At 37.2% G+C, this 24,907-nt stretch overlaps 1 protein-coding gene across 25 annotated transcripts in view; it reads right to left on the bottom strand.

The window, feature by feature from the left end:
• ADGRL2 (adhesion G protein-coupled receptor L2) overlaps window positions 1-24,907 on the bottom strand; it is a 384,989-nt gene that overhangs the window by 291,854 nt on the left and 68,228 nt on the right. For 23 of the 25 annotated variants that reach the window (XM_088169882.1, XM_088169887.1, XM_088169883.1 and 20 more), the window contains one exon: window positions 19,086-19,256. The gene's annotated coding sequence lies outside the window, so the exon portion shown is untranslated. The remainder of the gene's footprint in view (window positions 1-19,085; window positions 19,257-24,907) is intronic. The other 2 variants (XM_088169864.1, XM_088169865.1) reach the window with 1 other exon arrangement.

Raw genomic sequence — 24,907 nt, 5'->3', positions numbered from 1 at the left:
CATTTATTTAATATACATTTATACAGAGATACATGATTATCCTTTACCAAACATACTAGAACATCACAATTGTCACCAGTGCTATTACTAGGAAAGGAAAAACTGACACTTTCTGGCAAAAGCAAGAGATGACGCAGCCAATGCAAATTATTTATCTCAGTTGTTCTCCATGCAAAGTCCTTGAGGTCTGAGGATGAATTAAGTGCCTAGCAACTAACAGATAGTCCCTGCCACCCTTCTTTTCTTGTCTCTCATTATGTGGAGAATTCGGCCCTCACCAGGAAATATCTCTTATCCCCAGCTAATAAGAAGATCCTCATTTATCACCAATTGTCAATCCATGCAGATATCTCCATCCAGTCCCACATTAGCCATTCTCAGAAATGCTGACTGCTGTGCACTACATAGGGAAAGTCAAAATATGTGAAAACTGCAAGCATCTCATTCACATAACTATTTATACAGCCAAAGGTTATAAAATACCTTTGATCTGACAACTGCTGGGTAAAACCAAAATGAATATAACCAATCTTCTGTTGAAATTTTTTGGGAAATTCAGAATTGCCATTCAAAGGATTTTACCAGTGGCAGAAAACCAAGACAATACGGAGGCAAAGAGACGCAGAACAGCCAAGTCCCACGTACTGAATGTGAGATTCATGCACTTTACAGTCTGAAACTCCCTGTAGGTAAACCTTCATCAAATGCATTTTCTAATCAGTGCAGAGGCTTCCCCGTGCTCCTGCATGTACGAAATCAGTTTTGTCTGTCATCTAGGGTCATGAAGCAGAAGGCAGAAGCAAAAAACCCCTCATCCTGTGTCACAGGTGTCTCTCTAGGCTATATCTTGGCCCACACCCAACCTCTGAAATGCCAGAGGAGGAGGGTTAATTTGAGAGCCCGGGGTGCCCAAGTCAGGGCTAGTCAGGCTAGTCAGTAACAAGACAAAGGAAATTGCCAAACTGGGACTTGGGGTATTTGGGAATGTAACAGTCAAAGCTCCATAAAATCTGTGGAATAGAAGGAGCCCATTTACATCACATCTACTCGGCACAGAGCACAAGGAGGCTCCTCCAACAGCAAAATGGTTTTACATTGCTGGATGTGATAGCAGTGTGAGGCCATAGCAGCAGCTGCTGAAGGGTAGGGAGGAAAAATGAAGGGTAATGGGTCTGAATTAAGATGAATGGAGCAGTGGACAATTAGCTAGTTCATCACAAGAGCAAACAATCATTAAGAGAAGCCTTTCACTATGTAAAACCATTTGTAACAGGGTTGCAATAAAGAGGACGCCAATTCTTCAAGACTGCAATTGAGCTTAATCTTATTCCTAACAGGGCTGATTCTCAAAAACTCAGAGAAATAATCAGTTATTTTCTGCCTTCAGTGGAAAAGGAGCACTAGATCTTTGATTAAACTTCATTCCTAATATTTGGTTTGCTGGGAAAAAAATAGTCCTCTAAATTATTAGAATACTTTGATGGAACAATTTGTTTCTTCTGCTTGAAATATTTCCCACTGCAATAAACTGCTGAATGTAAATCCTAAAATACAGATTTTCAAAGAGCTATAGAGATATTTTTAGGTTTTCAAATATTAAGACAAAATGGCATCATTTTGTATCTAAATCTGAATTTTAATGAGAAGCTCTATTGATAATCACAGAACATCTATATTTATAGGAAAATGGAATATCATAAATACAGGATTGTGCCACTATCTACATATGTTGCCTCTCTGCATACATACAGAAATCAGAGTTTAATTTCTCTAGCAATGGAAATATGGCAATTTACACCAGAACTATTAATCAGAATGCAAAAAATAGATCTAAGCCAATGCGTTGGCTCAGTTTTTAAAAGTTGGATCAAGCTAAATTTTTCTCATGTATGGTTTCATTTCTGCCTCACTGAAGACAGGCAGAATTCTGTGCTCACTCCGTAAGGCCTTTATAGAAGGTGCTCAGATTTTTAATGCCATTTATCGTGGTGTTGCTGTGCTTACGACCTAGGTCTCAAACAGAATTAAAATGTACAGCAGCAAACAAGAAAAGCCAAATATTAAAAAACTGATAGAAATTTTGTTAATATAAGTTTTATTTCTAGATGTCAGTAAAAATATTAAAAGACTAGCAAACATGATTTTTTATTCTTACTCTATAACAAAAAGAAATATTATTTTTTAAATTGTGAGCTTGAAAATTTCCCCTAAGAAAACATACAATAGCTGTTCTTTGAGATGGAATTTCTCTAATTTGGTTAAGTGTATAAATAAGTTGTGCATATGGGGTATGTATTCAGAATAAAAAAGCTTTATATAGTAATTTGAAAATGTCAAAAATAGAAAAGTTGGTATGCAAATTCTTAGTCCTTTTTCTTAATGCTGTACTCATCAGACACTTTAAAGAGCAGAAAAATGTATCCATTAATGTATCCATACCTTCATATCTTAGCAGTGTGAATGTAAACAAATAAACATATGAGAAGAGAGTATAATGGACACAGATAAAATGTTGAAAGCTGGCTTTCTCAGCATATTTCTAAAAGCGTAAGTATGTTGAGATAAATACCACTGTTCATTAGCTTTATTTCATAAGTAATATAACAATTATACAGGCAGAAAAAAAAAACCCCATGTAATAAATTACTGGTATATGTTATTGCATGAGCAATAGAGCAGAATGTGAAATCAATAAAAATGAAATGTCTTTTTCTCAAAACATGTGTTACAGAAAATGTAAAAAAAAAACCCAGAACTTGCAAAAACATGACTCCTCCTTCTCCAAACATATATATAAAGTCCATATTTTTGCCATTTTTCTAAAGTGAAGCTTTAAGGGGTTTTGTTTTCTTTTAAACTTTAGTGATTGTGGGAAAAAATTTATACATTGCACAGGGTATTCTTTTAGGTGCATATTATCTAGCATTGTTATTAATAATAATAATAATACAAAAAGTGTAGCAGATCAAACCAGAAGGAGCCTTGAATATATTTGCTGGGAATTGCCTCAGGCTAAACACCAGGGACATGAAACAAACTGTTCTTATCACCTTTTTCCAAACACAGCGATTTAAATTTACAATGAAAGTGCCAGCACCAGCTGCACTTTAAGAAAGCACCACATGTCTTGATGAGCTCCAAGAAAATGGAAAAAAGCCCAGTTCAAGTTGGAGGTGTCATCTTCCTCTAGTCAGCTGGGTGACACAAAGCTGAAAGCGATGAAGTGCTAATTAGAGGTTGATGAACAGAATCTCAGAGTGGAAACTTGTCGAAATAGCCTCTACTGAATCATAGCCTTATGAGTCTGCCCTTATCTCCCCATACAAAGCACTGACAGAACCAGAAAAAGGCAGTGTGAATCTAAGTATCTATATGGTTAGGTTACACGTCTTATCTCTTACCATATGTCCATTTTATCTTGGGAGTTATATAAAAAATACCTTATTTTTTAGAATACAAATATGACTTTTCCCTAGTTAGTTCCCTTAGAATGTCTAGACTGTATTGCAGAAGAAGCAATCAGACATTAAAAAGAAGAAAAAAGAAAAAAAAAGGAAAAAAGTGCCTTTTATAACTAATTAGATAAGGGAAAAAGTCTTCCAATGCTAAGTGATAATGAGCAAATAGCTATTTCTTAAACAGAGATAGCAATAAAACCACATTAAAGCAAAAAAGGAAGAAATGAAAAATGTAAATAAAGATCATACTTAAAAGAGGTGTGAGTTTAAAATTTTCTTCACTAAAAGCAAAGGTGGAGGGAGGGGCTTTAGCTGGCAACAGAGTTTGGTGCTTTTTTGTTCTTTTTATATAATATTAATGTTAAATTGACGGCATTTTTGGTAACTATCTAGTTCTAATGGGACCAAAAGCAGAAATGTTTAGCATTGCTGACGGGCAAGTACAGGCAGGGTGGTTTCACTTCTGGCAGCAGCAGGAGCTGCTGCTCACACAGCAACAGCAGATGCTCCAAGCTGGGCTAGCAGGGCACAGCAAGGCAACACTGGTTTGCACAATTGTGTCTCCCTTGCTCTTCCCTCCACCCCCAGACCTTTCCATTTCCTCCACCTTATCCACCCATCCTAACTGTGCTGTCCTCGCTGAGCCAGTGTACCCCTGCAAGTCCCGCAGCAGCAAAGCCAGTTTCAGTGGGAGACAAATACGTGCTGAATGTTAAAGGCAGATTCAAAGGTTCTGTTTGATTCCGGATGCCAAATCCAATTAATAAGAATGAAAATCTGAAGGTAGAGAGGAGGGTTGAAAGCTTTCCCACACTGAAGAGCAGCGAGACACAGCAGCAATAACTACTCCATACATGCGTGCACTATGCTGGAGACACACCTATTTGTGTCACCAGTTTGGCACCAGAATATCTTACCTGGGACTTTTCAGAAGCTTTTTCAAATTAGACTGCATTGATACCCAGGAACTAGCTGACTTTATGGAAAATTCCTATTTTGTATTAATACTAGGATTTTTCTTAACTATGCATAGTAAAACGGTCACTTTATGAACATTAAGTGGTCTGTGAGATAAAATACCATCAGGACTAAATTTCATCAATTTTGAAACACCTTTCAGCCCATATGCTAGCAAGTCCAGCAAAACTAGACTACATAGAGCAGAAACATTCACAAAAACCCAACCCCTTGTGCTCTAAATTATTTTCTTGGGAGGCATTATACATTTCTGTGCAATGTGTGCTAGCTAATATGACAGGATTTTTCACATAATCTGATTGCACTAAGATATAAAATACCGAAGTTACAGACCTTTGCTAATATCAACAGAGAAGGAAAAGATGATGAAATCCTCAGAAGTTGAGTCACAACTCAATGAAAAAATACAGCCTTTGCCCTGAAGATCACACAACTAAAGAATAAAAATCCAGGGCTACGATCATTTCATGTAAACGGGGTGTGCTATACAAAATCATACTTTAAATATTTAATACCTTGTGGGCACACACTCACATCTATAATTTCAGTCAGTGTTTTTTCCGTTAGCCTACTGCTTCAGAAACCTAGTTCAGATTAATTGTTGTCTCAAAAAAAAAAAAAAAAGGAAGAATCCATGCTCTTTTGAAAATGTCAACTCCCATTAAACCAGCTCTCCAAAATAATGATGTTCATCTGATTTTTCTCTCTTTGATTAGGCTTGTATAATTCTGTATTATCTTGGTAGCTTTGATGCCAAACAAGATTAAATTGTCATGTACAGTATATTAAATTTATAATCTGAATAAAAAAAATCACTTGTAAAGCACTCAATCAGTATCTAGAGCCATAGCTACTAAATTTACATAATTTACACCACTGATGTGCCATTATTTCCTAATTATTTATGGCCTATTATCAATTGCTGGTCAGTGCTTGGAATCAGTCACTATAATTATTTCCCTACGGCCTCTTGTTTAGATGCAACAGTCAGTTTTAGCAAGCTTCAGTAGGACACCAACATACACATTTCCCCTGCAAAGTGATAATATTTTTTGCTGAGATTTTAATTCAGCAGTATTAAAAAATATTTCTACTACAACCTACCAATCTGATTACAAACTTAGAGCAGCATTTTGTACAAAACACTTAAGAGAGGATTCTCCAGAAAAAAACACTAAAAAATGTCAAACCAAACAAAAAAAGCCCCAACAAGCAACAAAACAAAACAAAAACCCACACCAAAACTGACATCGTGAGAGAATCTTATTAACAGTAATGTGACCTTATTGTCTACCCTGGTCTCTTTTTTTTTTTTTTTTTTTTTTTTTTTTTTATTTAGCACATTTTCATCTTTTTCCTTTCAGGTTTTGTTGAAATGGATGAAATAATAGCTGATTTCTGCCCTCATATCTAGATTTCACTTCTACACAAACCAGTCCTAAAGCATGCAAACAAAAATCTGCATTTGAATTCCTAATGATTCCTCCTATTGTCTCATTGCTGCTACAACCTGTCAGTCACTGCTGAAAAGTGCTAATCACTCCCAGAAATCCCAGTCTCAGAGACAAAAGTACCAGTCACCACAAAAATAATACCAATTGGTCATGGGTGGAAGGCAAATCTCACTAGGGATCTAAGTGCACAATGGAGTTTATTAAGTCCATTTTGCTGTAGTCTAGCTCTGCTAGTAGCATCCAACGCTTTCAGACTTTAATTTCAAAGTCAACTAAAATCCACTAAAGTAACTTATATTCATTAGCCAGGCTTTAACTGAACTGCTGTGAAATCTCTTGGCTGCAAGGGCTTTTAGTAGAAGTGGCAGCTTTCATTTTCAATTTAAGAAAAATAGATCTAGTAGGATGTTAGGTACTTCTTTCTTAATCAGTTTGATTTTTACAGGCAATTAGTTCTTTCCAAAGTTGTTTCTTTAACTAATTGTATACATCTTTGACTAATACTGCACATGAAAGAATATCTTGCAGTTAATACTTTGTACCTGATCAATTCCCCTCTGTTACAACATTCAGCTTTAGTAGAAAGAAGGAGTAAGAATGAATATATACAATGCATTATAGAGAACTACTGCCTCAGGTTACAGAAACTGCGTTTTTCTATTAGGAAGGGGAAGGTGGCTAATGCAGTAGTCTTGACATCTAAACTGCTGTATCCTAAAATCCACATTTTTTAAGCCTCAGTGCAGATTGCACTGTTTGCATTTAAAACTATAAACACAGACTGTTTTCCTGTTACATCAACTAAATACTGAAGTATGTTTGATCTTAATAAACTATAATTAAGCAATATACAGTAATTACCTTTTAGAAATCCCTATAGTGATTATTACCTCTGGAGTTGACTAGAGGAGACTAAGAATGTGCAATAATTGAGTTCTATTGGTTATATGCATTCTACTTCCTATTTCTTAGAGAAGCAAAACATTTTAAATGGGGAAAACTTCTTCAATGAGTAAGGCTCATCTGGCTTCAGGCAGAGACTACTGCAATCATTAACTTTTACCAAAGTTGCCGCTGAGTTACATTTATCAATTTTATTGCAGTGGAAGGACTACCCCTGAAAAAATGATAATATTTACATTGAAATAGGTTTGCAGAGAGGCATAATTTGTATATGGCTTTGGGCAATGTGTGCCTGACTGCCTGGGATAGTTGGATTTCAGTAGTTACAGCATGCAATTCTGAGCACTTCTTGCTTCAGAAAGAACCCACAGCTCCCAGCCTTAGAGTGCTTCCACAGCACACTCAGTGCCCATAGTGCTGGAAAAGTAACTTTTTAAACTCAAAATGCAACGCGGGAACAGCTTTTTTTGTTTTGTTTTTTTTCTTTTAAAACAGTGTCACAGTTTAGGTGACTTTCTCTTTCTTACAGTTAGAATAAATAGCAAGCCTCAGCACAAAAGCAGGGCTTGCAAAGCAGTACACAACTCCAAAACACAGGTTCATTAATATAATTCCCTCATGATTACAGTGTCTATTGTTTTGGATTTCTGATTTTGATATAAATAATAATGCAATTCAAGTGACTGCACACATGGTGATTCAGGAAGGGAAGCAAGCTTGTACTTCAGATATACTCACTTTGTGATACAAGCCACTCTAGGCACATTAATTCAGAAGTACATTAATCCACAGTGCCACCTAGCCACCTGTGTATATTTAGTTTAAATGTGACAAAAAGAAAAGCCTTCTAAACTGTAAAAACTGTTAACCCTCTCCCCTTCTCCTCCCCTCCAGTTACGGGATGTAGATGGAGTAGAATAATAATAAAAAAACAGTCCGATGTGTTTATAGCAACTGTGACTGACCTAAAGGAAACCTGCAAATCTTTGCTACAGCTCTGTGTTACACTGTTATTACTCAAAACAACATAAACTGGGATATTAGCTCCACTGAATTAAAATGAAGCATTCTATAAACACCTGCTTTGTTGCATGAAACTTGTTTCACTGAAACGTGGAACCTCTTCCCTTCTCTTTTTCCTTCTTTTCAGCTCTAACCTTAGAACTAAATTAGATTTTACATTAGGCTTGTAAAACATTGCAAGAATGTTTTAAAGCTTCAGCAAGTATCTAATTTATTTGAGGTCTTATTATTGCGAAAATAATAAAGTCAGGCTAGCAGATATTAAAAGATATCCTCTAAATATACATCTAATAGATATTCTCAACCAGTAATATTCCCACAGCAATTTTAACACATACCATGAGTACACCAAACCTCTTTGACAGAATGCTCAAAGCACCATGTAGTTCCCAGCTCAAGGTGTGACAGAAATGAGCTGCTTTTAAAACTTTTTCCTCCTTTGACACAAACTACACAATATTCCCCGACTACCTTTTACAATTTGCATAGGAAAGGAAAGACAGTACAGGAATTGAAATGTCCCAAACACTATGCAGAGGAAAGCCTGAGGCTGGTGTCTGCCTCACCTAGCAAGAAGCAAGGTATTTTTTCCTCCATGGCATTTGATCCTCTTTCAGGCAGGACAGTGTTGGGCCACTAACCTACACAGCACAACTGAGAGTGTAACACAGTGCATCAAAGGCAGGCTCAGAAACCCTCCCAAACACACTGGGTTTTAGCAGACAAGCCAAAAACTTTCACTGTGCAGGCAAGTTCATCCAAGAACTGTCCTCCTCTTAATTCTTTCCAGCTCCCAGGCCTTCACATTTTGCCTGCTCCACCAGTGTAAAGAAGGGCCAGTCTACTCAGAGATTAGTTCTAAATAGTATCCTGTATGCATTTATTTAGCCCTCGGCACAACGATGGCACAGAGAGAAAGTTTAGGGTGGAGGAAAAGAGGAAAAAAATGGAAGTCTTTAATATATTTTCCCACTTCTATGCTGAGGATTTTTCACCGTTGTTCAATTTCCTATGAGTAGAACCAGTGATCCAGCCATGCTTTTTGCCTCTTATAAAGAAAGTAAGCTGTTAAAACAAACAAACAAACAAACAAACAAACAAACAAACAAACCAAACCAAAAAAAATACAACAAAAAAAAGGTACATAGAGGACACTCTTAGTTCATCATAAAAAAGAAAAAAACCTTGAAGAGCAAGCTACAAAAAAGAAAAAAAAAAAGGTTGTTCCTGACACAGAATAAAACAAATAATTCTTGCTTCACAGTTTTCTTGTGTGCAAAATATCCAGTTTCGAGTCTCCACCCCTGATACCAGACCTAAGCTGGTTCCAGAGGACAGCAGACACTGTTTCTTCCAGGTATTGGTTTGTTTATTTGATTAATTAATTAATTAATCTTTAAATAATCCTAATATCCTATTTTGAGGATTCTTTTGTTAACCTCTTCCTTTCTTAGCACACAGTATATAGAGAAATATATGCTTATGCTCCTCTCCTTGGTTACTTTCTGAACCTTCACTAACTTTCTCTTGACAGTATAAATCACAACTAATAAATCAAAATATGCTGAATATATTGACAAGAATAAAAAAAAAAAAGAAAAAATAGATTTAAATGGTGGGAATTAAAGGACAGATGCAAGAGGACTTTAAAAACCCCAAAACTAATCATGATTTGAAGGCAACCCTTCAGCCCCACCTACCTCACTCTATCTGGCTGTCTACCACAGGCTTAATCAATTTAGGGCATGGGCTATTTCAAAAGATCCTGCTTGGTTTTGGTGAAAGTAAAAAAATTAAAATTCAGGGTTTCTTTTAAAACCTAATCTCACCCTTCCCAGTGGAGTGCCTGTCCTTTCTATATAACTTCAATGCTGGTTATTTCGTATCAAAGTAAATGTAGTGGGCAGGACGATGAGTGACACCTGATCCAAGACAATGGGGCAAGGACCCAGTGCCCGGCAGCCTTGTGCTTTGACAGGCTTTTTCTCCCGGTGACTGTTAGCCATTGTTTGATAACTACAGACTTCCCTTCCCACAGACCTTTCTGAACTCTGCTGTCTTTGAACGGTGCACAAAATGAGAAGGAAAGTATTTACCAGCCAGTAATTACAAGCCACCCCTCATGTAAAGGTAAACGGTAATGAGGAATGTGCAAAGAATAGCTAGCACTGTCAAAAGAGGGAAAAAAAAGAGAAAAAGCTTGTAAAATGTAAAGCCATACAAATGCCTTATAGACTTATCCGCAGTAACTGTATCAATTAACCATGCTAAAAGCCCTAACTCAGATGGGCACTGCACACAGCATGTCTGCCAGTGTTTTATTATCAAGTCCATTATGATGAGTTCTTGTCCTAGACAAAAGGAGAACAGAAAAAGAATTCAGGCTGACAAATTAGACTTGAAATCAGTTTCATTTACATAACGACTGGAAGTTCATTAATAACAGAGTTTTAATTATTCATGCTCTTGTTTCACTAGATACAGCAGTTTTCCCCCTGCTGTGCTGGATGTCTGGATTAGGTAAAATGAACCATAGCAAACTGATAGACTGCCCAGATTTCTTAAGTTCTTTGCTGCTTTCAAGGAGAGCACTTGGGGCTGGAAGAGTAGGAGAGGACAGGGGGATGGGAAGAAAACCTTTCCCTCAGCTAATGTTATAACATGCCAGTGAAGAGATACTTAAAATGTCCTTCGGGTGTAAACTTTGATTTGATGGAAACTCAGTCTCAAAATTCAAGCCATAAGAAACAGATGTCTAATTCAGTGTTGATTTGCCAAATTCTAGTTCCTTATTTAGATCAGTAGAATCAATGCAAGAAGTTTGTGTTAGGATATCTAGTGGGAGTAGAGAGTGTTTCTAGAGAATAACATTTTAGTCTCTCACAAAGAGTTGTTTAACTTCTACGCTAAATTCATGGCAATTCTGTAAATACAGTTTTCTCACATTTCTTCTGTGGGCTTTTGTATGTGTTTTCTTTTCAGTTAGCTTCATTTTTAATTATAAAGTGGAATAAAGAAGGTCAGAAGATAATATATTTTCTATTAAAAAATCTAATTACTAGGATCTTTGAAAAAAATTAATCAAAATCCAACAATGAATGGACCACTTTATCTTATAAGGATAAGTTTTTCCCATCACAGCGTCTAACAAGTAACTCCCATTGACTTCAACATACCCTGCAGGGAAAGAATAGGATCCGTGGATTTTACATGACTATTTGCTATTCAGTGAAACCTGAGGGCCCTACTCTCCCACTGCAGGATGCATGTAATACCCATTGAAATCAATGGGAATTACCCTTGTGTCCTGCAGCACAACCAGGCCTCACAGCTACATGTCGTGAACTATGAACACTGGCAAGTGGACAAAGTGAGGGACAGATTTGAAGAATGGTGCTTACTAAAAGATATAAGTTATACTTTAAGAATCTTCCTTTTTCTTGTAGCCTGTAACTAAGGCATGAGACCACAGCTCTTTTCTTTCAAAATGTGAAGTTTTCTGAAAGCAAAACAATGAATGGAATTAAGAAAAGAAAAAAAAAGAAGTGTAGAAATTAAAGCTAATGGGTGATCTCTTAAGCTTCTACTGTTCAGTCCTTCTTTTTTGCTGAAAGAACCAGTAGCTTTTTTGCCCACTGCCTCTCTCCATCCTTGAATGCTTAATAATATAGCTAGGGGGAAAAAGAAAAAAAGGAAAAAAATCGTAAGAGGACAGAACAGTAGAGATTCAATAGACATCTGAACCATGTTTTCTCTGGTACTCTGTTACCAGTCTTCTCTTGCTACTGAAAGGTAAGGAGAGGTGTTTACATCTGAGTTTGGGTACAAGTGTACAGCCACCAAATTTTTGCCAATATGTTGCATCTTCCAATTCTGTTTATTGGTAGGTAGTGTACATGTCCATAATAAATATCATGTCCACAATAAATGCCATTGAATGCTCACAAAGCTTGTGGTTCTTTTTTTTAGTGGAGGCCAATTTTAAACTAAGAGGAACAATACAAAGTTGGAAGTCAGTAAATTTAGACTACATTCCAGTTGTATCACTGTCCTTTGTCACACAGCCTACCCTGGGCCAAACTATAAATCCCTCAGTCATTCTGATGGCTAAAGAGTGTATTCATATATAATCATTCACTGGAATTGTTCTGTAGGGCTAGACAAAAATCTACAAGTCACTGTTCGCTCCTGTAAATAAGCAGCACTTAGACTGGCCTCATATTTTCTGTTCCTCTCCCTGGAAATAAGGAGACAGCGTTTCCTTGACTGATTGGTTTACTCCATGAATACATTCCTCAGTCAGTTTAGCGATGAACACAGTAAAAATCTGAAATGAAAAGAGCTGCTAGATTTCTGTTTGAGAAGATTTGGTTGATGCGAACAATTTCCTCTCAGTCTGAGAGTGACAACAGGAACATAATAAAGGCACGAGAGGTGTATGGATGCATTAACCGTGTAATGTGTTTTTGATTGGACTTTACGAGAATAATGTGAGTTTCTTACAGCCAGCTCCAAATTTAGGTTGTTCATAAAGAAACTAGAGCTAACCTGACAGACTTGATAGGGTCTAGTGGAAAAAGAGGTGTGCTTACCACAGAGGTCAAAAGGGACCAAGGTTGTTCCATCCTGCTCTATGAACACATTTCATTTTTATTCTCACCAAGTTCCCAGATATATGATGTCTCTCACATTCCTGTGGGAGATCCTATGTTTCTAACCGTTCTTCTAATCTTTTAGGAAACATACCAGGCAGCTCCCACTGCACAGATGGCATGCAGTGTCTGACTGAACCAGCAGACTTGGTGCTGTCTCAATGCCTTTTATTGGCAAGAACTGATTGAGTAGCCCTGATTGATACTCTTAGTAGTAGCTGGACAATCTGCCTTGCTATGTTTAATCCACAGACCATGTGGCTGTTGGAAGACACTTTTTTTAACAGCTTTTTAACAATTTACAAGGGCAGCTTTTTTGAGAAATTATCTTTCCTGGTTTTAACATGTTGCTGTCTCTACATATTCTTTGTCTATCACTGGATTTTCTAAAAAAAACCCTTCCCCGTAACTCAGTGTGGTTTATTTTCAGTTACTTTCAAGTTTTAGAATATAAAAAGTGCAAAATCCTGGAAAAAATCTTAGTGAAAAAGTGTCACTTAGTGAAAAAATACAGTCACAAAAAAATATGGACACACATATCACCTCCTTGTCATTGACAAACCGCATTGTTGAAAAACCTAACGAGATAGAAGCTTTAAACAACACATTAAGGAAAATCAAACAGACTGAAGGACTCTCAGATTGTTGTTCTGGCCCACATTTTCAGATATTCTAGATTCAAACCTAGCCAAGATTTGACTGTCTAAGACTTCAAGCTTACAAATAGAGTCCTTAATTTTTTACATAAAAAATTAAAGATTAAAATTACCTTTCTTTGATCACTTCTTTTTGAAAGAAGTGACCCTACAGCACACATTTTTGAACTTGTCAAACCTAATAACTGTCTCTGATTCATCAGAAACTCAATGCCACTTGGCCCACTGCACAGTATGTGATGCTATGAACATAATTTTTTATCCACAGCTAGAAGAATTATGTACTGCTTCTTTCTTCAGGAGGATACTTAGGGGAAGGGGAAGAGACAAAAGAGAGCTGTTTTTCAGATCTAACCCTTGTTATCTCCATTTACCATGTTTTACCTGTTCTCACCAGGTAATTTCCAGTTATTCACAAGTTTCCCTTTAACCTTAATAAGGAAATCTTCAAGTCAGGTTAGTGCAGAAGATTAAGACTGTATTAAGATTACGTCTGAAATGTTGTGCTACCAATTAGCCCTCTAGTATTTCTGTAAGCCTTGAATTTTTGATGCGATCAATGACACCAAGTGGAGCCATCTTCTGTGGAGTGGTTATTAAAGATATAAAAATCAATACAAAGATGATACTTGGAAATCTATATCACAAGATAATGAATCACCATGAGAGCCAGCTAAGAAGGAATGTCAGCAAACCAAACAGAAGGTTTGTGCATAACAAATTATTTGATGCCAGTAGAGTTTAAGCTAAATTTTGCATGAGACAGAAGTCTTCAGGCAACACTTATGATACATTTGCATGGCAAGGTTTTAATGAGATGAAGACACAAGACCAACCATGCACAGGGCTTTTTGTGCATTAAAGACAGACAGAAGGAGAGAGAGATGATTGAGACATATGGGATTAAGACAATAATGCTATAATTTGACTTTAATGACAAAACAGAATCAAAAACTTTCTCTGTCAGTAATCCTTATTCAATTTCTTTTAAATGAAACATTATTTGCCTGCACCTTAAGTGTTGATTGTTATTGGAGTTGTGTATTGGAGCTTCACAGGATACTCCAAATTTAATTTGAACTAGGGATTGATTTGGTTGGCTTCAAAGCCAGGTTTTCCTTTCCAAAATTGAACTAGTGCATGACTTTGCAAGTTCATTTGGGTTTACTGCCTGACACAATTGTATAAGACTTTACAGCATTTAGGGCACGTTTTGCCCTGCTGATCTCTTGTTCACTCACATGTCCAGACCCACACACAGAACTATTACAACAAACAGTCTTGCTGCCCCTCCTGCATTTCCCTGGGAAATACATTCCTCACTAAAAGCTAAAGATTCAAGAGACTCACCCAGTTTAAATTCAGATTATATGAAAAACATCATCACCTTGAACTTATATAGAAAAAAAGGTTTTGAGACCGTATTACTATCATTAGTTTTCCTAGAACTTTTCCAAAATATGAGAACAGCATGTTCTTATTTTTATAGATTACTCATTTTACTGAGGTATGTAAAAAAAAACCAAAAAACGAACATTAAGATATGACAAGGTCTTAGGTAATTTGATCTTCTTTTGTTGTGGGACATTTGCCTGCTAATTGCCTATCCTGTCTATTTAAACTGGCAGTTGTCTGTGATACAGCTGCATTACTAGGGCTGAGTCTAAAGCAGGGTCTCTGAACACTAATGGAATTCAAATGACTGATATTAATAAAAATCAGATAATAGTATCTCGTAGGAAGTATAGAAGATACAGAATGACAACAGGTCTTCTAATGTATCTTAATCTGCTGTAGCTACAAAGGCAATCATATCCTAAAATTTATACAGCTTTACTCCAATTTTTTTTTGCATAAACGATATATATTCCTTTTTTAAACTCCATATTCCCTTTCAAGCGGTATTCACTCATATTCAGTAGGATTAGGGCACTTTGAATACACCTATTGTGGTACAACAAATCCTCTGTTTCCTTGTTTTTCCTCGGCACACATAGCTTTCACATTTGCAGGCAGTAAGTAGCAAGTGCTTTCAGATAATCATAATCTCAGCACACAATCACAGCTTATTGTGCTTTTAACGGGACACTATATGCAAACCCCTCATTCTTTGTTAATCAGTAACTGTTGTTTGACAGCCACTAGATTTTCATTTAATTTTTTAGTGTGCAATTTCTCACCTTCTCTATTTCAAAACCTCTTCTCTATTTCAAATAAAAAGACTAAAAGGCAATAGCAGTTCAGATCCTCAGCAGGGTAATATGCATACCTCCAAAGGTTGCATCAATTGAGGATGAGCCTTTTGTCCTGCAAGCAAGAATATCACTAAAACATTACAGCAACTCTACTGCTGCCTGCTAGAGGCAGCTTGCAAGTTAGTGAATCAGCCATCTAGTTGTACAGCAAAGCTACTTCAAAACTAAATAGACAAATAAAGAGCAGCTGCGACAATCTTCGTGCAGTTTTCACCAGCCATTGCAGTTTTGACTTAATTTGTTTCCCTGCCTCTTTGCATCTTGAGTCTTTGAAGGCAAATGAACCAGTCGGTGTCATAAAACAAGGAGAACTAGAACAGCCTTCAGTAATAACAAAAACTAACGGAAAAAGCAGATCTTTTGCAGGCAACATTTCACATGGCTGAAAACGTCTTTGCCGCAGTTTAAATTCTGCAGCCTTGCGATTGTTCTGACACCTCTTTATTGTTCCTTTTAAGTGCAAATGCCTAGGTAGCATCACTATAAATGAAACAGTAGTGTTCACAGATTGCATTCAACGGCTGTTAGAGCTTCCTCTCCTTCATCTGCACAATTTACATCTATTACAGGCTCAGGAATATAGCTTTTGCTGTTTCTCAGTGGCCTCAGAAGGGCACAAGACCCCCCCCCCCGCTAAAGAACGGCAGCGAGGCTGATCTTTAAAGCCCTTCCTAGAGGCAGCCCCTCTATGGTGCTTACTGAAGGGTGGAGGAGGGGAAGAGGCTGGTACTGTGAAGACTTTGAAGGACAATACTGTGATGCGCTATGCAAGTTCTCGGAATGATCCTACCTTGTGATACCCACCACAAAATTTAGGGTGTTTAACAAGAATTGCTAATAAAGATGCAGAGCCTTAGTCCAAGCACAGGCATTCAGAACCTCCTGAACGTGGCTCAGAGGGGTTTTGTACAGTGATTTGTGCAGTAGTCTGTCTCCGGGGTGCAAAAAAGAGGTGGGCGAATACATTTTGTACCTGTGAAATTCACTTTTCTTTCACAGTACAACAGGGAAAAAAGCGTACAGAGAACAACCTCTCTTAATTCTCCAGTATCAGTAATGTGAGTGAGACTCTTGTAACAAAATTAACCACTACGGCCTCAGCTAAAACCCTGTCTGGAAGCTGGGCAGTGTTTTCATGCAAAGCAAGATACAATGCAGGACATGCTGTGTGTTTCCTTTCAGGTTGCTCAAACCAAGAGAGGACAACCATTCTCAATAAATCAAACATACAAAGTGCAGAAGCTGCCTATTTTTTATTTCTGAGAAAATAATATTTTGATGATTTGACTGCTCTTCTTGGATACATAATGAAAGCTTTTCAGATGAGATTCAGAGCCTCTGTCTCTTTCAGTGAAATGTCTGCAATAATTGACAGGAGTGGCACATTCCAGAAATGAAAATACTAAAAATGTGAGTTGTTTAGGAAAGAAACTTATGCTTTTTATATTTAATACTTGAGTAGACCTAATTTACCTTTAGGTGTGGTACCAATTATAACCAGAGGTGATTGCATACTCAATGTGATTTCATTACTGTTATTAAACTGTGTAGTTATTATCATACAAGTCCAACATTTCAACAGAGTCACAGTACAGCATGTGATGCCATTGATGTTCTGGTAGTACACACAATTATTGGTCCTTTCCGTCATGAGACTCCACCATTGCAATATTCACATCAAACGAAAGCAAAAATACTACTTCTACTATTATTGTTATTTTTCTTTGTTGTGTTTCTCAGGAATCAGAAGATAAGCCAAAGCCAGGAGATGGGAATTCATTTTTCAGGCCACCCTGCTGATCAACTAAAACAATAAGTTACCATACGCTTTATGTCTGTGACAATGCAATGGGATTATATTATTTTATCTTGTTTTACAGGAAGGCATAATTGTATACAGCCTGTCCATGAAGCACACAAAGAACTGAGACTGGAAATTTGAAAAAAGGAGATATGTGTATGGAAATACATTTTCTTCAACTCTGATCAATAGAATGAAAATCTGAAGAATCACTGACACAACATCTTTCATATTCTCATTCTTTTTCTAGACAGAGAACATATTTCACTTACAGAATTGAACTATTACAAACGCAGTTGGAGTCTGCATTATCTGTCCTTTGGATCCCAATCATCGGCTTAAAATCTTTGTCTTTGTCATAGTTTTTTCATTTAAAATGAAAGAATTAGGTAAAATCTCTTCAATGACCGTAAGAATTTATAAGCAAATACTCCATTTGCATGTCCAGCTTCTGTAGAATACAAAGCAAACCTTCTTCAAACGCATAATAGATACATTTTCCTGAAGATGATACTTGTTTCATATAATGTTTTTTTCAATAGTTAAAAGGATGAGATTTTGTCAAGTAACCTACAACAAAATCAGTGCTAGGGAAAGTCCTAAGCACTGACTACTCACTTTTCCACTTTAGAATGATAGTTTTCTATTACTGCCTTAAACACCTTGCAGCATGACTTTGGTGTCCCACTACGGTATGCCATCAAGTGTGGTGCTATTATTCTCCTATAAATTCAAACCAGAGACATAGGAGAGCATATCACAATGCCTCAACCTTCTACACCAGTCAGTGGCTGTATAGAACACAGATTTTCATCCACTCTAAACATTCTAGCAATTCATTTCAGCTACACCTATCTAGCACATTATTTTATATAACATACTTTGATCTTCCAAATAAACTTATCCAAAGGCAGGTTTCCTTCTAGTAAGAGAACAGAAAAGTCTTTAAGATGAGGTTACAGCACAATGGTGTTTGTATTCAAAGGAAAGCAAGTAGTATTGTAACTTACATGAAGTCTCAATGCTCAGAAACTCTGCTAGACTGACATTTGCCATTAAACTAGTTGCCTCTGCCCAATGACTTAGTGAATGTCCCTCATTACTAGAAAAGAGAAGCTGGGTACAGATATCACTGATGATGTAAAACAAACACAGTATACGTTTATGCAAATAGATGAATTTCATGGTTCTGTATTCCTCCGCACTTCCCAATAAAACTGGATTTGAAACAAGGTAATTAAATTAGACCACTGGTAGAACTCCAGGAGAAATTAGCTCTACTAGACAGAAAAATCTTAATAGCATAACTGATAATTGGTTGCACCCTTCCAGACTTTGACTTCCAGAGAGGCAGATACAGAATAAACAGAGGCAAGCAGGAAGATAATCACTTATCAAAACTTGGATGTGAGACCCCAGTAGCCAGGTAAGCAAAATCCTCTAAGTAGGAGGGGCAGCACTGAAAATGGTTCATCAGGAATGACTACAAAGCTTTTCAGCCCCTTGACACCAAATGCTACCAGCCTCTCTCTCAAAACCAGCATTTTTAAAAATCTTATGACTGTGGCTGCACAGGAGTGCCAGGAGTCACCCCACTCACTTCCTCATACTTCCCACCACCTGGTGCTGGCAAAGATCCCTCTGGTTAGGAAGGCACTGGGACTTTGCTTTTTCTTGTGGCTCTATTGTAAAGGGTACAATGTGGATCCTTGTCTCCTTAGGTATAATTAAGTGCTTAAGTGGCAGCATGTCATGCTGCAATTTTGTGACCTGAGCCTGGGTCCTGAGCTAGCCTGAAAGCTCAGAGGGCAGACAGGCAGCACTGCATTGAATAACTGGTGAAAATTGCCAAAGATAACATTAATTCAGGGGATAAATGCACATGAAAAATTTAGAGGGCCCTACCTTCAGCTCAACTTCATCAGCAATGCCTTAAGGAAAGGATGAAAGGAAACAGCAAGGAAGAAGCCAGCAATTATCACAGTAGCGCCTCCAATCACTTCTAGGTCTCTTACCCAAGATTAGGTTTCATTCTGCCCAGCTTCAGGTAAGGTGGTGTCACTGGAGTATTATCACCTGCAAAACAAAAGCACACAATATTTGTGTATTGAAGATACAAACATTACAAGCATTAAAAAAAGTAAAACACAACACATTTAATCACACTCCTCATCAGAAATGAATCAATATTTATCTAACAAAAAAGCAGAGGACAGAATGAATACAGAACCTCAGTTTGGTGGTTGAGAGCAGGTGAAAAACCGATGAATTTTATGTAGCAGAGGAAGGGCAGCAATAAAAAAACAAACAAAAAAATCCCAACCAAAGCACCAAACCCAAACCAATTAATTACTAATCTTCAATAATTAGTTATTTGAAGAGAGCATTTTTGCCAACTGCCTGTATTGATCATAAAAATAAAGGAAGGCTCCCACCACCATTAAAACTAAATTTCTTTCTCATCCAGAGAGAAAGTAGTTGCCTTTAGAGACTGAACAAAGACAGGTCTGAATTCTTCCCCTACACTCTATTCTTCCCCAAGCATGGATCCAGAGAGAAAGACAAAGGGGTTATTTTGATTTGCACACCACTGATTCCTTTCATGCTTTTTTTTCCTTGAAGTGGCATGTGCTCCTTTAGAAGGAGCAGACTCCCAGCTTGCCATGGGACCCCATTGTTTTCGAACTGTGATTGAAATAAATCTCCTGAAACATGTTTGGTTTCTCTTAAATTTCAAAGTGATGGCCAGTACTCAGCTGCAAATGGTTTCAAACTGATCTTAGTCACTGCAGATAAAAACTCCCTCATCACTTACTGTGAAACAAAATGCAGTTAAAACCTTCTCATCATCATCTGGGAAATTCTGGTCAAGCTTTACTTTCTGCTATCTATCTTCATTCAAATCTGGAGACATTCATTGGAAATCAACACAGGTAATGCAAGCAAGTTCCCACCGGATTTACCAAAGTTACTCCAGGATTTGGATTTATGGCTAAGCATATATTTCCACAAACTGAACTAAGAGCAAAGTGTCCCCATCCCTACATAATCTTTGATCCACCTCCCTCTCTTACATTCTCTTCAGCTCACTCCTGATATTCAATAAAAACTCCAGACTTATTCTTTGCCCAAATTAAGCAGACAAATATTTCATTACTTTTTTTTCTTTTAACTTGTTTATCTTATCTCTGGCTCTCTCTTAAATAAGTGATTTGCATGTGTTTTGAAACCAAGAAATATCTTCCAGTCTTTCATACATTTCTGATCTGATCAAAAATATTATTTTTGGAGAAAATTATCATGTAATGGTTATGGGGAAGGAGAGTGTGAAACTGGAGTTACAAATAACTGAGTATTCAAGGAATCCTCCAGCCTAAATTGGCTGTAGAAATTAGAATTTAAGCTGAGATAGAAGACATTTAATATTATAATAGGAAACAAAATGAACAACCACTTCACAACAAAAAATCAAACCAACAAATAAAAGCTTATTTTGAAATTGAAACCCAGAGTAGTAAAGGAGGAACTAAATCAAGATCACAGCTAAGACAGAGGAGCTCTATCCTTGTATCAGTTTTGATCACTGTGCAGCCTCAAGTAAGAAACTTCTTTAGTATCTAATGAATCAAATTCGGACAGTGATACCATCTTTAAAGAGCTTTGACATCCTCAATCCTAAATTTTATTACTATGGGACGCCTGGGTCTGTGGCATAGTTTTTGCAAGAAAAAGCTGGTAGTTTCAAGCAGAGAAGTAGCATATGTTCAGTTTAAAATTCAAATGTATTTATAACTGAACGTTAATGGCAATGTCATTTATTCATTTAACAATTCTGCAATAGGCCATATGAGGCAAGCCATTTTTAAATGCATTGATTGGTACTGTACAGAAAAAGAGGAGTTAAAAAGTAGCTGAGATTCATCAGAAATTGCAGTGTACCATAAAGTGGTGAATGCTGCCCTCTGGCTCAGATTGGCAATGGTCACTTATTTAGAAATGTTCTATTTTCAAAGTGTGCGGGAGAAAGGAGAAGTTGAGGTTCAACAGCTTTCCTTAATACTTTGGTCTGCAACAGTTGGAACAAAAGTCTATATGGCTGAAATAATACAATGTTAGAAAGAAATTTCCTCAAGGGTTAAAGCTTGAAGGTATTTTAAAATTATGTTTTTCAAGTATCTCCAACAGAGAAAAAGAGCTACTTTCTTTTATTATCTATTTTGAATGGGCCATATAAAAGAGTCATGTCAGCACCAAACTTACAGGCCCGTGGAGGCCAGTTTCTTTAACACAGATTTTTTTAAATAATTCAAGAATAGATATAACTTATTTCAATGTGTTATTTTACAGTTTTAGGTATGATTTAACAACAAAGGAAAAGCACAGTACTCTTTATCTGTTCCTACAGTGAAGGAAAGCTTAGCTCATTTCACTAAAAGATAGTGTGATTGAGATGTGTATGTCTGCAGCTTAACCATAATGGCTTTAGAACTTACTAAAGATTATGCTTGCATTTTTCTGCTGTAGATATACCGTTGCTTTTTTTTTTTTTTAAATGATGTGTGAACAGATGCCTAAGAAATAGAAGACAGTGATTTTATTGTGATCCTTCTAGAAAATGGGGACAATTTTTCCCCTTAAAAGTTACTTCTACTATCCCACGACTTTAGTTAGTTGGAAATAAGGGGAAATATCCCTCACTTATAAAAGTGGGAAACAATTTCTATTACAGAAAGTAGGATGTAAGATACTGCTCCACTGCCACACCAAGTGTGCCCACCCCACAAGAGGCCCAAGGCCAACCTGCCTTGCTGGTTGGTCTCTTTCCTGGCAGGTTGATCCTCAGCAAAGGAACGTTACCTCCTCCTGCCTAAAGTTCAGTACTTGAGGAAGTGTTTGAGGATGCACGGAATAGAATAAATGGTTACAGGCAACAGGCAGGTCCCCTTTGATGGGGTATTCTGTGATTCTATGAAACCCAGCTTCATGGCTAAGTCCTAAAGCTTATCTTTTTACAATATGAGCTAGAAGAGATACTGAAAGCCTTAAGAGCCTTTCTCTTAAGATGATAAAATACAGTATTCTGAATATGAGACAGTATTTCTCCTGGGAATATTTAATTTTGGATAAGAAACAATACTCTTCTATACCTAACGAGAAAATTTTGTTTAGTCTTGAGGGAGAAATTTCAGGATAGCTTTGGGAACAACCATCTCCGAATAAAATTGCAAACAGAAAGTTGATAGAGCTTTTTGTACACTCATAGTACACATTGGCATGTGGGTAATTAAAAAACTCCAAACCAAACAACTTTAATATATTAAAAGAAAGAGGAAACCTAAGCAAACTTTCAAAGGAACGATTTTTAGAAATTATGAATGCAATACATGCATTCAAAAGACCCTGGGGAATCAGGTAAGAAGAGTAAAATACACTGGGAAATCTCATAATGTGCTTTCATCTGCACTTAACAGTGAAATTTACACTCATAGAATGAGTTTTAAGATTTTTTTCCTATAAAAATGAGTAAAAACAAGGCAACTTGCAAATCTGGCTCAGATTTTTATATCTGAGAAAGGCAAATGTTACACTAATTCCATATCCCTGTAAATAAGGAAAGAGATATAGAAAAGCTTTTAACATGGCAGATACCTCCTTTGCTTATTTATTCAGCAGGGGATATGTAGAATCAAGTGGAAATTACTGAAAGTGAATCAGAGTCTTTCAGCAATAGAATTAGCTATGTGGGAAAATTAGTTTTCATGTCTTTAGCCACTACCAGGGCTTCTGAGAAGGAAAGAACCTGTTTTGAGAAGGGTCACATAATTAGAACTGATGGGAAGATAGAAAATCATTTTTTTCGCGTTTTGAAACTTGTTGCCCTGCTCTGAGCACATAAAAAGCCTTTCAAAGAACTGCAGAAATAAAATAGCATTAAAGCAGTTGTTTTGATACTCAGTGTAGCCTGCTGGGTATGCTCTATTCTGAGGAGTTTTCACACTGAATTTGGCAGAACACGAAGCTGAGCCTAGGTCATAAATTTCCCAGACCAGGGCCACAGACCACAGAACATAACAGTCTCTAGAGTTTGATGACAATGTTTTGGATTTTTAAGGGCATGTTTGGCCTATATTGCACATGACAGAGAAGTCACTAGTTCAAGTTTTTCCTCAGTGATGTAGCCAAGAAATCAAGTGGTTGTGTTGGCATGGTATGAGCACGGGTATTTTTGAGGCACTGTGACCTTGAAAAGATGTCTGTGCACATAGTATGAGTTGGCCAAAGTGGTTAAAGGTGTCCTAGGGAAATGTAAGGGGCTTTGGAACTATCTTCTTGCTTTTTCTCGGCAACAGCATCTATTCCCTTATTTACATCTTCCCAGATTCTGAGAAAATATATCAGTTGGAAAGAGGGGATAGAGAAAAGCTGGGAACTTGACAGGGAGCTTGTCACCACACTAGATCAACAGAGTTGAATGTCCTAATATCTGGAGCCGAATGTGAAAGTGCTGCTGAGCCTACAGAGTTCACATCTTGTGTTAGGTCTGGCTGAGATGGATAGGACAGCCCTTGCTCACAGTGCTGTGCTTTGCACCGGTAGCTAGAAAATTGTTGATAACACACCAGTGTCCTGGCCACTACTGAGCAGTGCTGGCACAGCACCTCCAACATTCCCACCTCACCAGTAGGCTGGGCAGGGGACACAGCTAGGACTACTGGTCTAAAATGACCAAAGGGGTATTCCATACCATATGACATTGGTCATATATACAAGCTCAGATATAAAAGCAAAGAAAAGGAGGAAGAAGGAAGGTCATTTGTTATTTCCACTTGCCTTCCAGAGCAACCACTACCTGTACTACTGCTTTCTGAGAATGTCTGAACATCACTTGCTGATGGGAAGTAAGGAATAAAACCTTTGGGTTTTTTCATTGCTTGTGCATGCTTTTGCTTTAGTAAACTGCCTTATCTCAACCTATGAGCTGTTCTCTATCTTATTTTCTCTCCCTTGTCCAGTTAAGAAGGAGAAGTGACAGAGTGGCTTAGTGGGCATCTAACCAATATTAACACACTAAACGTCTGAAGACAGCACTTCACAATTTTCTTCGCTGATGGTATGGACAAAAATCAGTCTTTGGGGAGCTTCCACATCCTTGTTCTTCCTGTAAGGACAGAGCCACTGAGCCTGACAATGGAAGCAAAACAAGATATGGAAGACCCTCTGCAAATCATGTGTTTCACATCCTGCTCTCACCAGCCTTGGTGTTTCCCTGGCCTTTTATGTATATGGACGTCCCAGACGGATGAGTAAACAATGATATCACTATATTTATACAGACATTTCCAGAGTTGAAATATAATGAAAATGAAAGAAAAATTTTTACACTTCCCACACATTTATACTCCAGCTAGAGATTCTCTGATCTTCTAAGTCCACCTGTTTATTTTTTAAACAGTACATTGCTAGAAAATCCCTATTTGTATTAATTTATTTCATGAAGTAAGACAAAGGAATAACTAATTCTCAAGGAACAGTGATAGTAAGTCACATTTTCTTGAGAGTTGGTGCCTTTTCTCACTGATGTTACATTCCAGAGACATGAGTGCACAAATACCACACAGCTGAGATTTTCAAAAGGATCTGGGTGGCAAGGACCTCAGCTTCTTCCAACTAGTTAATCAGAAGACATTTCAATATATTTTTTCATTTCCCTGAATAAGAAGCTATGT

The sequence above is a fragment of the Sturnus vulgaris genome, chromosome 9, assembly GCF_052056855.1.
Source record: "Sturnus vulgaris isolate bStuVul1 chromosome 9, bStuVul1.hap1, whole genome shotgun sequence".
Taxonomy (NCBI): domain Eukaryota; kingdom Metazoa; phylum Chordata; class Aves; order Passeriformes; family Sturnidae; genus Sturnus; species Sturnus vulgaris.
Note: the sequence above shows the minus strand (reverse complement) of the source record. Positions and strands in the feature narration are given on the sequence as shown.